The 13704-nt window shown below is 42.4% G+C and overlaps 1 long non-coding RNA gene across 1 annotated transcript; it reads left to right on the top strand.

The window, feature by feature from the left end:
• The first annotated feature begins 8457 nt into the window (after positions 1–8457).
• On the top strand, positions 8458–11728 carry LOC311238719. Its single transcript, XR_014620390.1, has 3 exons — positions 8458–8596; positions 8898–8992; positions 9859–11728. It is a non-coding gene; the product is annotated as an uncharacterized lncRNA (long non-coding RNA).
• The last annotated feature ends 1976 nt before the right edge of the window (positions 11729–13704 follow it).

A 13704-nucleotide genomic window follows, 5' to 3' on the forward strand; every position in this document is an offset into this window, starting at 1 on the left:
TAACTCCCTTCCTTTCCCACTGAGGAATGTCAACGGGTTTATGCCCAACAAGTAGTTGTTGGTTATGAAATATTGGAGAGTCGAGGTGCCATGGGCACTTGACAGCACAAGACCTCTGTACATTGCGCCATGTTTGAATCACATGGGATATGATAGGGCCATATCATAATTGTATTGTATACTACATCTTGTAATCTTTGTGGTAAGACTGCTGCTGCCTCCAAGGTACGCCACAACACAGCAATTTCTGGATCAAACCAGTTTATCAGGGGTCTCAGTGAGAAGGACAAGAAGTATAACTTAAAATCAGGGATTGCTAAACCCCCATCCTGTTTCCTACATTGAGTGGTGGTTCTTTTGATTCTTGGACGTTTGTTATTACAAATACATTTAGATATCATAGTTTGTACCTTGCACCAGTGGTCCATTGGAGGGGGTAAGGGGAGCATTGTGCTGACAAAGTTTATCCTGGGCAGTACATTCAGTGCAAAAAAAAAAACACTGTGTCCATTAGGGGTGTAAAGGTACACGTATCCGTACCGAACCAAACTGTTTCAGTGTGTACCTGATGTGTACCTGATTTCATCGGCGAGTTGTAAACTATGGAAACGTGAAGTTAGCTCATGCTACTGGAAAACGGACACACGAGGCAATCTCGTCATTCAATTAACTGAGTTAAAATGATGACGGCCCCATATGGGATATATATATATATTTTTTTACCACAGTTGTCGTGGTTGTCTGTTCTCCATCCGCGGGTGCCTTGATAACCTGCGGTGATGCGGTTACCGCGACAGCCCTACTCATATATGGCTATTTTGTTGCTCCCGTAGAGTAGTTCTCCCCTCCGGGATCTGGCCTCGCAAATAATCATTTCTTTAACTTGTAGTTTGTTGATCCTGGCAATGATGGCCCCACATTCCGGTGGCTCAACAAGCAGATTGTTTCCCAGAATCTTCTGTAAAAGACCGGGGATAAAGTCTGATGGACGGCCTCTTTCACTGCCCTCTGGCACGCCAACAATTCTTATATTAAAATGTCTCTCTCGTGACTGAATCTCATTGAGCCTAGCCTGGATTCTGCTCAATGCAGCTTGTTTGTCGGCCATTTTCCCCTCCATGTATTGCAAACGCCCGCTCTGTCGTGTAACTTCCTCTTGTCAGCTGAACAATCTCTCTATAGTTGCTGGATGTTTCTGCGTGTATTTTCTCCATCTTCTCTCTCACTGGTCCAACCGCCACCTCTATCTCAGCGGCTATTGCTTTTTTTATACTTCTCTAGGTGTGTGTCGAACTGTTTTTCCATCATCTTTCTGATAGCCGACAAGCTAGCCACACTGAGCTCCGCGCCCGTTGCACCCGTGTCTTTGCCCGGCCACCGCGTCTCGCTGAACGACGATGCCGTCCCGCCATGTCCAGCTGCTCACCTGCCTGTCATTCTATGATAAAACAATAATAATAACTTAGTTTTATATAGTGCCTTTCAAAAGACCCAAGGTCGCTTTACATAGGGGGAAAAAACAAACAAAAGTAACAAACATAGTGGACAGAGACAACATACAAAGTGGTAAATTAGGGGTTAAAGGCCAAGTTGAAGAGGTGGGTTTTGAGTTTTTTGAAAGAGTCCAGAGTTGGGGCGTTGCAGAGTTCTGCAGGGAGGGAGTTCCAGAGGGTGGGAGCTGCCACACTGAAAGCTCTGACCCCAAAGGTCCGCAGTCTGGTTCGGGGAATGGAGAGCTGACCAGTGTCTGTGGATCGCAGGGACCGTGACTGAGTGTAGGGGTGGAGGTGCCAGAGCGTGGAGGGATTTGTAAGTGAGCAGGAGGTTTTTGTAGGTGATGCAGGATTTGATGGGGAGCCAAGTCAACAATGTCAAGTTGTTGCTCCTATAAAACCAAAAGCAAAAATAAAAGACTAGTGGGTTAAAGAATGTGTTTTAAAAAAGTCCAGGAGCGACCCAGAAACACGTCTTACTCCATGGCCGACTCCCCCCCCCGCCCCCCCCCAAGGAGGTAACGTTATTGTGAATATCTGAAAATGTTTCCTCTCTGTAGCTCACTTGTTTCTTTGTAAAGTTGACAGCACTGAGGATCAGTGGCGCCCCCAGGTGGACTCCTTGAAGCTCTGCAGAAATCTCCTGATATTTTGTGTGTGCGTACACTGAAATGTAATCCTATGGGTGCCTTTTCTGAGGATACTTCACCAAAAATGCCTATGTTATGGCCATGGTCTTCAGATAAGCAAAATTACTTTCAACATAACCTTTCAAGGTCACAACCAGCTAGAATTAGGGATGCACCGAAATTTCGTCCGAAAGAGTTTTTTCACCGAAAATATATCACCGAAACAGAAACAACCTGTAACCTAACGCGTGTTGTTGTGATGATGTCATCAAAACGCAGCTTCAGTCATTACATGCGCAAACATGAGCTCTTCAGTCCTGCGTTCTGCAGCCTGTGATAACTCCTCTTGGGACTCGGGAGTCGCGCTGCTTCTATGTAAACTCTGCGCGCAACGCGTCCAATAAATGCGTCTTTAACATGCTTTATATCCTTATTTACTATATGCCCGTCGCGGTTAATCACTGAGTGATCTAATATGCATATTCTTCAGAGCGAGAGGGGGAGGGATTGTGTTTCTCACATTGACGCTGTCTGTTGTTGATAATATAATCTGAAGAGCATTATTATTATTATCATTCTAGAGAATACACGTCGCGTGTCTACTGTGCCAAAGTCAAGAGAGCACATTCATCTGGGGACTAGAAAGGTGCGCTCAGTAGAGCGCAGATGTCCGCCATGGCGGCAGCCACACATATATTCTCTCTCTCTATCTACCTCTCTCTCTCTCTCTCTCTCTCTCTCTCTCTCTCTCTCTCTCTCTCTCTCTCTCTCTCTCTCTGATTGATTGATTGAAAACTTTATTAACAGATTGCAGAATGGGTACAATACAGTACAGCTCAATACACACAATTGTTAAGGGGATGGAGACCAGATAAAGACTTTCGTCTTGTTTACATCAGGGTCCCCCATTTTCAATTCATCAGGACATATATGACATACATGACATACAGATAGACAGTACTGCTACATCTATACATTTATGACATACCAGATTTGCAAATACAGTACTGTTTGTGATACAAAAAGAGTCCAGAAAAGGGAGTATATACATTTGACATAGAAACTGTACATTGGAGGAGGTGGGGGGGGGGGGGGTTGGGTAGGAGGGGTGGGGGGGGGGGGGGGGGAAACACTGTACAACTGTACAAGCAAAGCTGTACATTGGAATATTGACAACCAAACTAGGTAATTTACTGTACATTGGAGGGGGTACTTTTATATAAAATGCTTACTGTAGCCACTACAGTAACATCATTAAGTCTGCTATAAGCTATTCTCCCTCTCATGTGTGCAGATCTTTATGCAGTTTTAAAGCACATTGGCTTTGTTCTGAATGCACTTTGTAGTTATCCTACAGAGAAAAGAAAATGCACTTGACTTGGAATGAATGTACTTTATGCATTCAGAAGTGCTGAATAAATGTTTTATGGACCCATAATAGTGATTATTTATTATTTAAGTTAAGTTTAGCCATAATCATATTTTTCCATAATCAGGTAGCTGAACAACATTGGTAAAAAAAAATTCTATTCTATGAATCATTTTCGGCCTTTCGGCATTCGGTTTTCGGCCAACTGTTTCCTATTTTCGGTATCGGTTTCGGCCAAGAATTTCCCAATCAAATCAAAATCTATAATGCCTAATTTGCATGTATAAATATACAATTTCAGAAAACTTGCAATACATTTTGTATTTGTTATGTAAGTAATAAACTGCGGAAGTTTCATAGTGATATCTATTCAATATCTTTTTTTGCCTATTTACCTAGTCCTAGAGAGTAAAGGCATTTTTGATTTGGCGACTGCGGCCATTTGGCCCACTGTGGCGGACAAGCACATCCGTGATTGGTCATGTCCAGGGTAGGGATGGGAATCGAAAACCTAATTGGCCGATGCCTGGAACCGTGTGGCTCCCGTGACATTCGATTCCCTTATCGCTGCCAGGTTTTTCCTACAGTTGCGCAATAACGTTAGCGTTAGCATGTAGCCATGGCAGACTCTATTTGATTCATTAAGGGCTCGAAATTGCCTGGGTTTTGGTAATATGCTCCCGAAATGCTCCCGCTGTTTGGCTACTTCTATGTGCAGTGAAAACTACTTGAATGCTTTAGAACCTAGTCATTGATTTAGTTCAGGGTGAGCTAAAATTAGCCGCGGAGCTAACGCTAGCTAACGTGAGCTAACGCTACTTAATCAAGCTCTCAGAGAGAGATAAACAGCTGACAGCGGATAGTACAGGTACAAATACAATAAAACAGCTGGTGGGGGCTGTTGTGTAAACCTTGTACTCTTTAGTTCACATATAATAAGAGACGGAGTGTTTGTTTACTAGTCTGTACTAAGACAGGAAGTACCGTGGTGCAACATACAAATGTGTCCGTGTAGCAACACAAGCCAATACCTTACAGGACAGGGGCCCGGGGAGGTGTGTGTGTGTGTGTGTGTGTGTGTGTAAGAATACAAAAATAAATACATTTTAAGAGAATCTCAAATACATTATTTTAAGTGTAGGCTATAGTTAATGTTTAATTTTTTACAGTTGTATTTTTCTGACATGGTAAATGGCTGCTTTTTTATATAGCGCTTTTATCCAAAGCGCTTTACAATTTGTTCCTTACATTTTACCCAATCACTCACACATTCACACAACGACGGCGGAGGCAACCATGCAAGGTGCCAACCTGCTCATCGGGAGCAGTTAGGGGTTAAGTGTCTTGCTCAAGGACACATCGACACGCTGCCCGGGAGGAGCGGGAATCGAACCGGGAACCTCCGGATTGCCAGACGACTGCTCTACCTCCCGAGCCACTGTCGCCCCTGACATGGGGGCTCAACAATAAATGACAATCAGAAATGTCAAGTTGCATGTTGTTATTCTAACCAGCTTAGTTCTGTTGCATTTCCAATTTATTTATTTAAATTATAAATTGAGCAGGTATCGATAAGGGAATCGATAAAGAATCGAATCGATAAGCAGAATCGATAATGGAATCGTATCGATAAAATCCTATCAATTCCCATCCCTAGTCCAGGGACCCATTGACTTAGTCCAAGTGAGAAATTGTGTCAACCCCAAATTGCGAGCAGGATGACAGGCTACTCAATTAAGTAGCATGTTGATCATTTGTTTGTAATATGTTTATCAGATCAACATAAGCATAGATCTAAAGAGCTTAATTAGTTCACAGCTTATTTCACATCTATGGGCACAGGGGTAACTACTATGACAGACAGATATGACCAAATCAACAGAAAAAGATAAGTCTTTCAGCCATAGGCCACAACAAGATTAACCAGCAGCATCAAGGCTGCAATGCCAACAGTTGTCTTGGTGCTGGGCAGACTAAAAGGTTATAGGGTGGCAATATGCTGGATACTATAAGCAGGGCTGTACAGTGCGACATATATATCGCACATGCTACAGCAACATCCGTCTGTGCGATGAATGGATTTACTTCAGTAGCACTGGTGCGATAGGCATTCGGTTCATATAGATACTCTTATTTTGAAAATCCTGTCGCGGGTCTCATTTCTGCCCAAGCGCAGCTCCAGCTATAATAACTATGCTCCGACAGCTAGCAACGCTCAGTTCGTTTCGATACTCTTATTTTGGACTCTAGTGGGTCTTGGACTTCGTGACGGGCAGACCCCAGGTGGTGAGAGCAGGCAACTGCACCTCCTCATCCATCACTCTCAACATAGGGGCCCCCCAGGGCTGTGTTCTGAGCCCCCTCCTCTACTCCCTGTACACACATGACTGTGTGGCACAGCGGAACAACAACACAATCATCAAATTTGCTGACGACACAGTAGTGGTGGGCCTGATCTCTGCAAACGACGAGAGAGCCTACCTGTAAGAGGTAAAGGTTCTAGCGGGATGGTGCCAAGAGAACAGCCTCTCCCTGAACGTCAGCAAAAGAGATGATTGTGGACTTTAGGAGGTTGGGGGTCAGGGACTACAGCCCCCTCAGCATCGACGGGGCACCGGTTGAGAGAGTGAACAGTTTTAAGTACCTCGGAGTCCACATATCCGAGGACTTGACATGGACCACGCACATTGACAGTGTTATCAAGAAGGCACAAAAAAAATATATATATATATCTAACCCTAACTAACCGTACTGTCATGCACTTGTCCTAATAAACTAACCTACACTGTAGCACTCAACACTTTGATGAACATTGTTGCTCAGCTGATATAGAGTTGTGCCCTTCGATAGAGTTGTGCCCTTCCTGATGGCTTGTCGTACAGAACTTGTAAGTCGCTTTGGATAAAAGCGTCAGCTAAATGATTAAATGTAAATGTAAATGTAAGGACAGATATAACCACAAAGTCATATTGCAGGCAACTGCCTGTTGGGTTTTATCTCAGTATTTTATTAATGTTTGTCGCCCTTGGAGCAGATTCACTTTTAAATCACATCAACAACTAAATTTAGAGCGTAAAACATTTTGAGAACTTGAGAAATACAAACTGAACGAATGCAAAACACACAAAATCTGAACTCTTCATTGGTGTACTTCTCTCTTCCCCAGGTACAATTGCTGCATTGCTCCCCATCAACAAGCAGAGATATGAATGAGTCAAGGCCTCACTGCTGTGACCAGTGTGAGAAGAGCTTCACCAGCGCATTCATACAGGAGAGAAGCCTTACTACTGTGACCAATGTGGAACACGCTTCAGTAGCAATGGAGGCTTAAAGGATCACCAGCGCATTCATACAGGAGAGAAGCCTTACTGCTGTGACCAATGTGGAACACGCTTCAGTAGATCTGGAAGCTTAAAGAGTCACCAGCGCATTCATACAGGAGAGAAGCCCTACCACTGTGACCAGTGAGAAGAGTTTCAGGAACTCTGGAGACTTAAAGAAACACCAGCGAGTTCATACAGGAGAGAAGCCCTACTACTGTGACCAGTGTGGAACACGCTTCAGAACATCTGACAGCTTAAAGAAACATCAGCGCATTCATACAGGAGAGAAGCCTTTCCACTGTGACCAATGTGAGAAGAGCTTCAGAATATATGACAGCTTAAAGTATCACCAAGGTATTCATACAGGAGAGAAGCCCTACCACTGTGACCAGTGTGAGAAGAGCTTCAGTATATATGGCAATTTAAAGGTACACCAGCGCATTCATACAGGAGAGAAGCCCTACAACTGTGACCAGTGTGAGAAGAGCTTCAGTACCGCTGGAGAATAGACCTTTCCCCGCTGTCAATCACACAGAGAATAATAACCAATAAGATTGCCCGATTTCTTAAGGCCGCGCCCCTTGAAATAGAGCCGCCATGATGTCTCACAGATAGCCAGCCAGTCCTTCATTGTTGTTGTCGAGAAAATGGTTCTTAGATGTGCTTGGGGAACGTGCAATAATGACCAGAGATATCCAGAAAGACTAAAGGGAGCGCGTTTTATAAATTTTCCAAAGCCTAAAACACAGTTGGAAAAATGTTTAAAGTGGATTAAGGCTTGTGGACGGCCCCATACACAGCTGAATGTGGACAAGATCAACAAGAACAAGGCTGTATGCTCAACGGTAAGCCCGAAAAATATGCTTCAGTAATATATGCTTCAACATTTGAGTTAAACAGAAGTCATCACTTGTTATCTTATATATACTGTATATAGATAGATAGATAGATAGATAGATAGATAGATAGATAGATAGATGGCTAGCCGATCGTTAGGTAGCCAGCTATTCATAGCTAATGCTAACGCATGGTTAACCTAACGTTAACCTAACGTCGCCAAAAAGAGTCTCCGAAAACATTCCGATCAGTTCATGAGCTGAAGGAAAACTACATATAGCTACAGCTACTTAGTCAACACCCTTGAAAATTATGAATTGGAAGTTGTCCAGTTGATTCTAACAACCGAACTAACGTTAGCTAAATGTTAGTGTACTGTAAATGTCCAAACCCCCCCTCCTAATGTACAGTTTCCTCCCCCTCGTATGTATATATTTCCTGTTAGGATATCTTTTTAACAGTACTGTATATTTGCATATCTTGGATGTCACAAATGTAACAGTACTGTATCTGTATGTCATAAATGTCATGCTATATATCTGTTGTGTATGTCATAACACATAAATGTCATTATGAATTGAAAATGGGGGACCCTGATGTAAACAAGACTAAAGTCTTTCTCTGGTCTGCATCCCCTTAACTATTATGTGTATTGAGCTGTACTGTATTGTACCCATTCTGCAATCTGTTAATACAGTTTTCAATCAGCTAGCATGAGTAACCTGAATGCCTTACAATCTGTGATCCACTTTCTCTTCTCTGTCATGCCTATCTCACCTTATAGCATTTTGTTGGCGGGAATGGACCTACTGTGCAATATCCAGACCCTATAAAAGCTGATGGGACCACATGTAAGTCGGTGCGTCCGTTGCCAAAGAAAAGACGCCTGCTTGATCCTGACAACCCCCCATCTAAAAAAGAACTACTGCAGGAAAATACTAACTTGTAAGTCCTGAAGACTGGGTATTGTCAAAGTCCTTATAGGCGGTATTGTCTGAATATTGTGATGTGTTAGTGAAGATGTGAATCACTAACTAAAAACACCATTTGCATGTGTGAATCAGATGTCATTTAATAATTTGTTATAAATGCTCATAGTATTAATTTGTGAACCAAAGATACTGCAAGTTCTTGTTACAATCAAACAATACATAAATAATACTGAGACCAAATGTTATGATTAATGAACAACATGGATTTATTAATTAAAGTGCATTTATTTGATTATGATTTTGATACTTCACAGGGACATCAATCCCTCTCTGGATGTCATCAACCACCAATCGGAGCTCAGTTATACAGCTACACAGACGTGCACAGCTACTCAGACTGAAGGAGAATGTAAGGGTCTACCTTTCTTTTAGGAACTGAGCAGCATGATCTTTAAAAAATGCAGCAAGTCTGTGCAGTAATCTTTCCATAAATGGTATGTCTGGGAATATTCTTTCCACAAAGATATCTTTCTGCGTAAAAACTATGAATTCACAGAATTGGCAGCCTGTCACCATAAGTTGTCCTTGTATTTGCACATAATAGTCGTGCGTCTTCTTCAATGAAATACTGCCCCCCTCATCTTTGTGTAAACAGAAATCTGGGAAGTTGTCGCAAGCCTCCAATATCAAACAGTTTCTTGCCTTATAAGGACATTTCACTTCGACTATCCCACTCTCGCCATTGTCGCACAACTTCCCGTCAGGTGTGGCTCCTAAAAAATCGAACTCTGAATTGACAACAAGACCACACTCGTGAAAATGTCTGGCGGGATAAACCTCCAGATATTTGGCCTTGGCCTTTGCCTCATTCCTTTTCCCATTCTCCAAAGCCGGGGCACAAATGGATGTCAACCGGAAAACACTCTCCAGAAATTTTGTTGTTGGGGCAGATTTTCTGTTTACCGCTTTCGCAAAGTTTGAAGCAGTCAGTCGTGACCTCCGCTCTTCAAACCAGTCATTTGAGAGAGCCTGGGCCCGAGTGCGTTCTTCCAGTGCTACCAGGTTTGTGTCTGCAGTATTCAGATCTTTGTAGATCGCTGGAAGCTTCACTGGAGATGGCTGGTGCACAGATACATTTCCACACCTCTGGTGTGGAACCGGGTCTGTTTTCTTCTTGAGATTTCTTGTCTGTAGAATAAAAGCAAAATGTTATTATTGTGATGTCATGTATATGTGGAAACTCCCTAACAATAATTGTAATATTTCTGTTTCCAGGGGTTTGCCCTTTAGAAGTATTGGGCACTGCTGTGGAAGGTGCAAGATTGAAGTCAGAGCTGGAGAAGAAGGAGAGGACGATAACCTGGTTGAGAGGGCAGCTTCTTGAAAAGGAACAGATAATACAGTCTCTCGAACAGGATGCTCAGAAAAAGACATTCTGTACTGTACAAAGTGTTGTCCAAAAAGAAACAAAGATCAAAGGGCTTTTTAAGTACTACACTGGGATCACATATGTTAGATTCATGTTATTGTTAGATTTTCTTGTGCCTGCTGGCTGTGATGCACCTTATGCAAAGGGCCGTAAAGACATGAGGTCACTAGGAAAATCCAATGGCCTATTCTTGACATTGTGTAGGTTAAGACACAACTTTGGACTTCAAGATTTGTCTCAAAGATTTGGAGTATCCATGCAGTCTGCAGGACTTGTTTTTAATACATGCATAGAACTTATGTATTTTAAATTTGGACAAATTAGCATATGGCCTCATAGAGACATTATTATTGAAAACATGCCTGAAAACTTTAGAAAGGAATTTCCTTCTACTTTAGTCATTATTGATGGTACTGAATTTAAGACCCAGGTGCCATCTGCACTGGCTTTACAAAGTCAGCTTTATAGTGACTATAAGTCAAGCACAACCCTCAAAGCATTGATTGGATGTGATCCAAGTGGGTCTGTCATTTTTGTGTCTGAGTTATTTACAGGTGCTGTATCCGATAAGGCGATTACTGAAAGCAGTGGTTTTTATGATTTACTTAAAACACTGAAAGTTCATGGTTACATCCAGGATGGTGATGCTGTTATGGCTGACAAGGGTTTTACAATACACGACGAGTTGAAAGAGCTTGGATTACGTTTGAATATCCCTCCTTTTGCTGCTGGTCATTCTCAGATGTCTCAGTCAAATGTGGCGTTGACTAACAAAATTGCTCGTCACAGGGTTCATATTGAGCGTCTTATATGTAAAGTTAAGACGTACAAAATCCTTTCAGATCGCATACCAACAACCCTTTTCAAAACGATAAACCAGATATGGTCAGTTTGTTGTTTTATGACCCTACAACAGGATGTGTTTGTAACTGATAAATGAAATTGTAGACCTGCATTACCTGATAAGAAAGTACAGAACCAATCTGGACTTCTCCAAAAGGGGTTGTGATCTTTGGCACACTGGTAGACAGGATAGTTGCCAAAGGTGTTCCAGTCATCCGTTGTAGATGGGCAATATCTTCCTCTGTTACAGCTGGAAGTCTGTAAATATTTAAAATATTGTATTAAATGTATTGCATATATTAATAATAACTTGGTCGTACTTTTGCTATATTTCTGAGATGGAAGAACGATGTTTTGGTCACTTTGTTAATATGAAAATTGAAGTTCAGTTCTGAATCTATGATAACCCAGAGACTTGTGACCTCAGATTTGATCCAAGGGGTTAGTCCTCCCAGGTTCTTTATTAACGTTTATTTTTTTGTTTTGGGGCCGATAATTAGAATTATAGATAGAAAACCTACATTATGTCCTCTGATGATATCACCCAGCAGTAACATGTAAAGGACCTAAGCAACTCCCTTGTGCAACTCCATAGTTGTTGTCATATATCTCAGACATGTGGCCTCCTAGTTTAACATAGAATTTCCTCCCTCTGATGTATGTTTTAACCCTTCTGCCTTATTAGGTAACTGACAGAGTTGGCACATCAGTGCATGAAAAGATTGCATCACGTTCAAGGTCATAAAAAAACTTAATTTGTAATATTTATTTATGAATACCACTATAAGGATGGAGACCTTATTCTCATCAGAGTTTAGTCTGAGGTCACTGATTATTTTGGTGAGGGCAGTTTCAGTGCTATGCTATTTTATGAATCCTGAATTCTTCTAAGATTGTGTTCTCTTCATTGACATTGATGTCTCATGAGCTAATTTTATATGTACATCAACTTATAAAGAGTATTACTAATAAAATTCATTTTTGATATTGTAACTCATGGACTTTGTTCACTTTATTATATCTGTTGGGTGTATTACTACCACTTTACCTGTAAGAAGTGTCAACATGGCACACCACTGGCCGTCTCTTTCTCTTCTCAGAGGGTTTTGCAACCACGACATGGTTAATAGGTACTGGCTGTATTTTAGCACCTCTGGGGACATGCCATTGCTGTGGTATGCTGGTGCAACTTTGTTGTTCTGGTATGTGGGTAAAGTTGTGCCATTTGAATCCTTGAAGAGACTTGACAATGCCAACGACATGGGAACAGTGTCCATTTATCCTGAAAATACACATGCAACAATCAAATGGTTGATAGCTACTCCACACATCAATATACAGCTGCGCCAACACTAAAAGGTAAGCTAGCTAATTACAGTAGTTCAAATTCAAAGGTTTATTTGTCACCTACATACCGCGACATGTGTGATTAGCATAACGTTAGATGATTAGCCCATTGTAGCTAGCAGTTAGCAGATACTAGGCTTAAATCTTCATTCACTCTAACAATTTTATAATAAGGGACCACTAACATACTCACCCTGCTTTACATGTGCAGTAGGACTCCACAATTGTATCCTGACGAATTACAATGTGGAGTTTGTGAGGCGTTTGTGTCTTCCGCATAGACCGCCAACACTTGGCATCAACTTTGACGTTGTCATCTCCTTCTCCGTCCGAAATCCTAATTTCATGGATATATCCTTGAGTAAAATAATTCAGGCCTTTCTGGAGAACTCTCTTTGATAGAGTAGCGGCATTGGGCAAATAACTGATAGCAATAGTTTCAGGAATCCTTAAGAGAGAATCCATGTTGTTCGATTGACATGTGGTTGTTTCAGTGTGCCTGTGAGAACATTTGGGAGAGCTTGGGAGACCATAGCAACAGTAACACGGGGGGGCGGGACTTCCCGTCACCGCGGAAAGGTGTATTAAAGACACACCAGCGTATTCATACAGGAGAGAAGCCCTACAACTGTGACCAGTGTGAGAAGAGCTTCAGTACCTCTGGCTACTTAAAGACACACCAGCGCATTCATACAGGAGAGAAGCCCTACAACTGTGACCAGTGTGAGAAGAGCTTCAGTACCTCTAGAGACTTAAAGACACACCAGCGCATTCATACAGGAGAGAAGCCCTATAACTGTGACCAGTGTGAGAAGAGCTTCAGTAGATATGATGGCTTAAAGAAACACCAGAGCATTCATACAGGAGAGACGCCTTAAAGACAGTGGGGAAAACCTCTTAAACCTGAGTGGTCTGTAGCCCCTTTCGTGACTGCGTGTAGCCTGGGGCTGTACCGCAGTCACTCTCACGTAGACCGCAACCAGTGTCATAATAAGGTACCAAGCGTGGACGGGGGGCTCGCGGTGGGTCAAAAATATATCAGATATGAATGTCAAAGATACCCAGCGTACAATATGGGTTTAACACATCTTTACAGTGTGGTCTGGAAGCTCGGAGTTGCTAATAAACAGTTTAAAACATTGTTACTCCACGAGTGGTACTCACAGAGCGAGCCGTGTATTTCCGCCTGTAATGCCTGGACCAGGCAGCCAAATGCCTGGTGCGCATGCACGGTGACACCAATGGCGGAAATACACGGCTCGCTCTGTGAGAACCACTCTTGGAGTAACAATGTTTTAAACTGTTTATTAGCAACTCCGAGCTTCCAGACCACACTGTAAAGATGTGTTAAACCCATATTGTACGCTGGGTATCTTTGAAATTCATATCTGATATATTTTTGACCCACCGCGAGCCCCCCGTCCACTGGTTGCGGTCTACGTGAGAGTGACTGCGGTACAGCCCCAGGCTACACGCAGTCACGAAAGGGGCTAAGTGGTCTG

This window comes from Notolepis coatsorum (assembly GCF_963971535.1).
Source record: "Notolepis coatsorum genome assembly, chromosome: 13".
NCBI classification, from domain to species: domain Eukaryota; kingdom Metazoa; phylum Chordata; class Actinopteri; order Aulopiformes; family Paralepididae; genus Notolepis; species Notolepis coatsorum.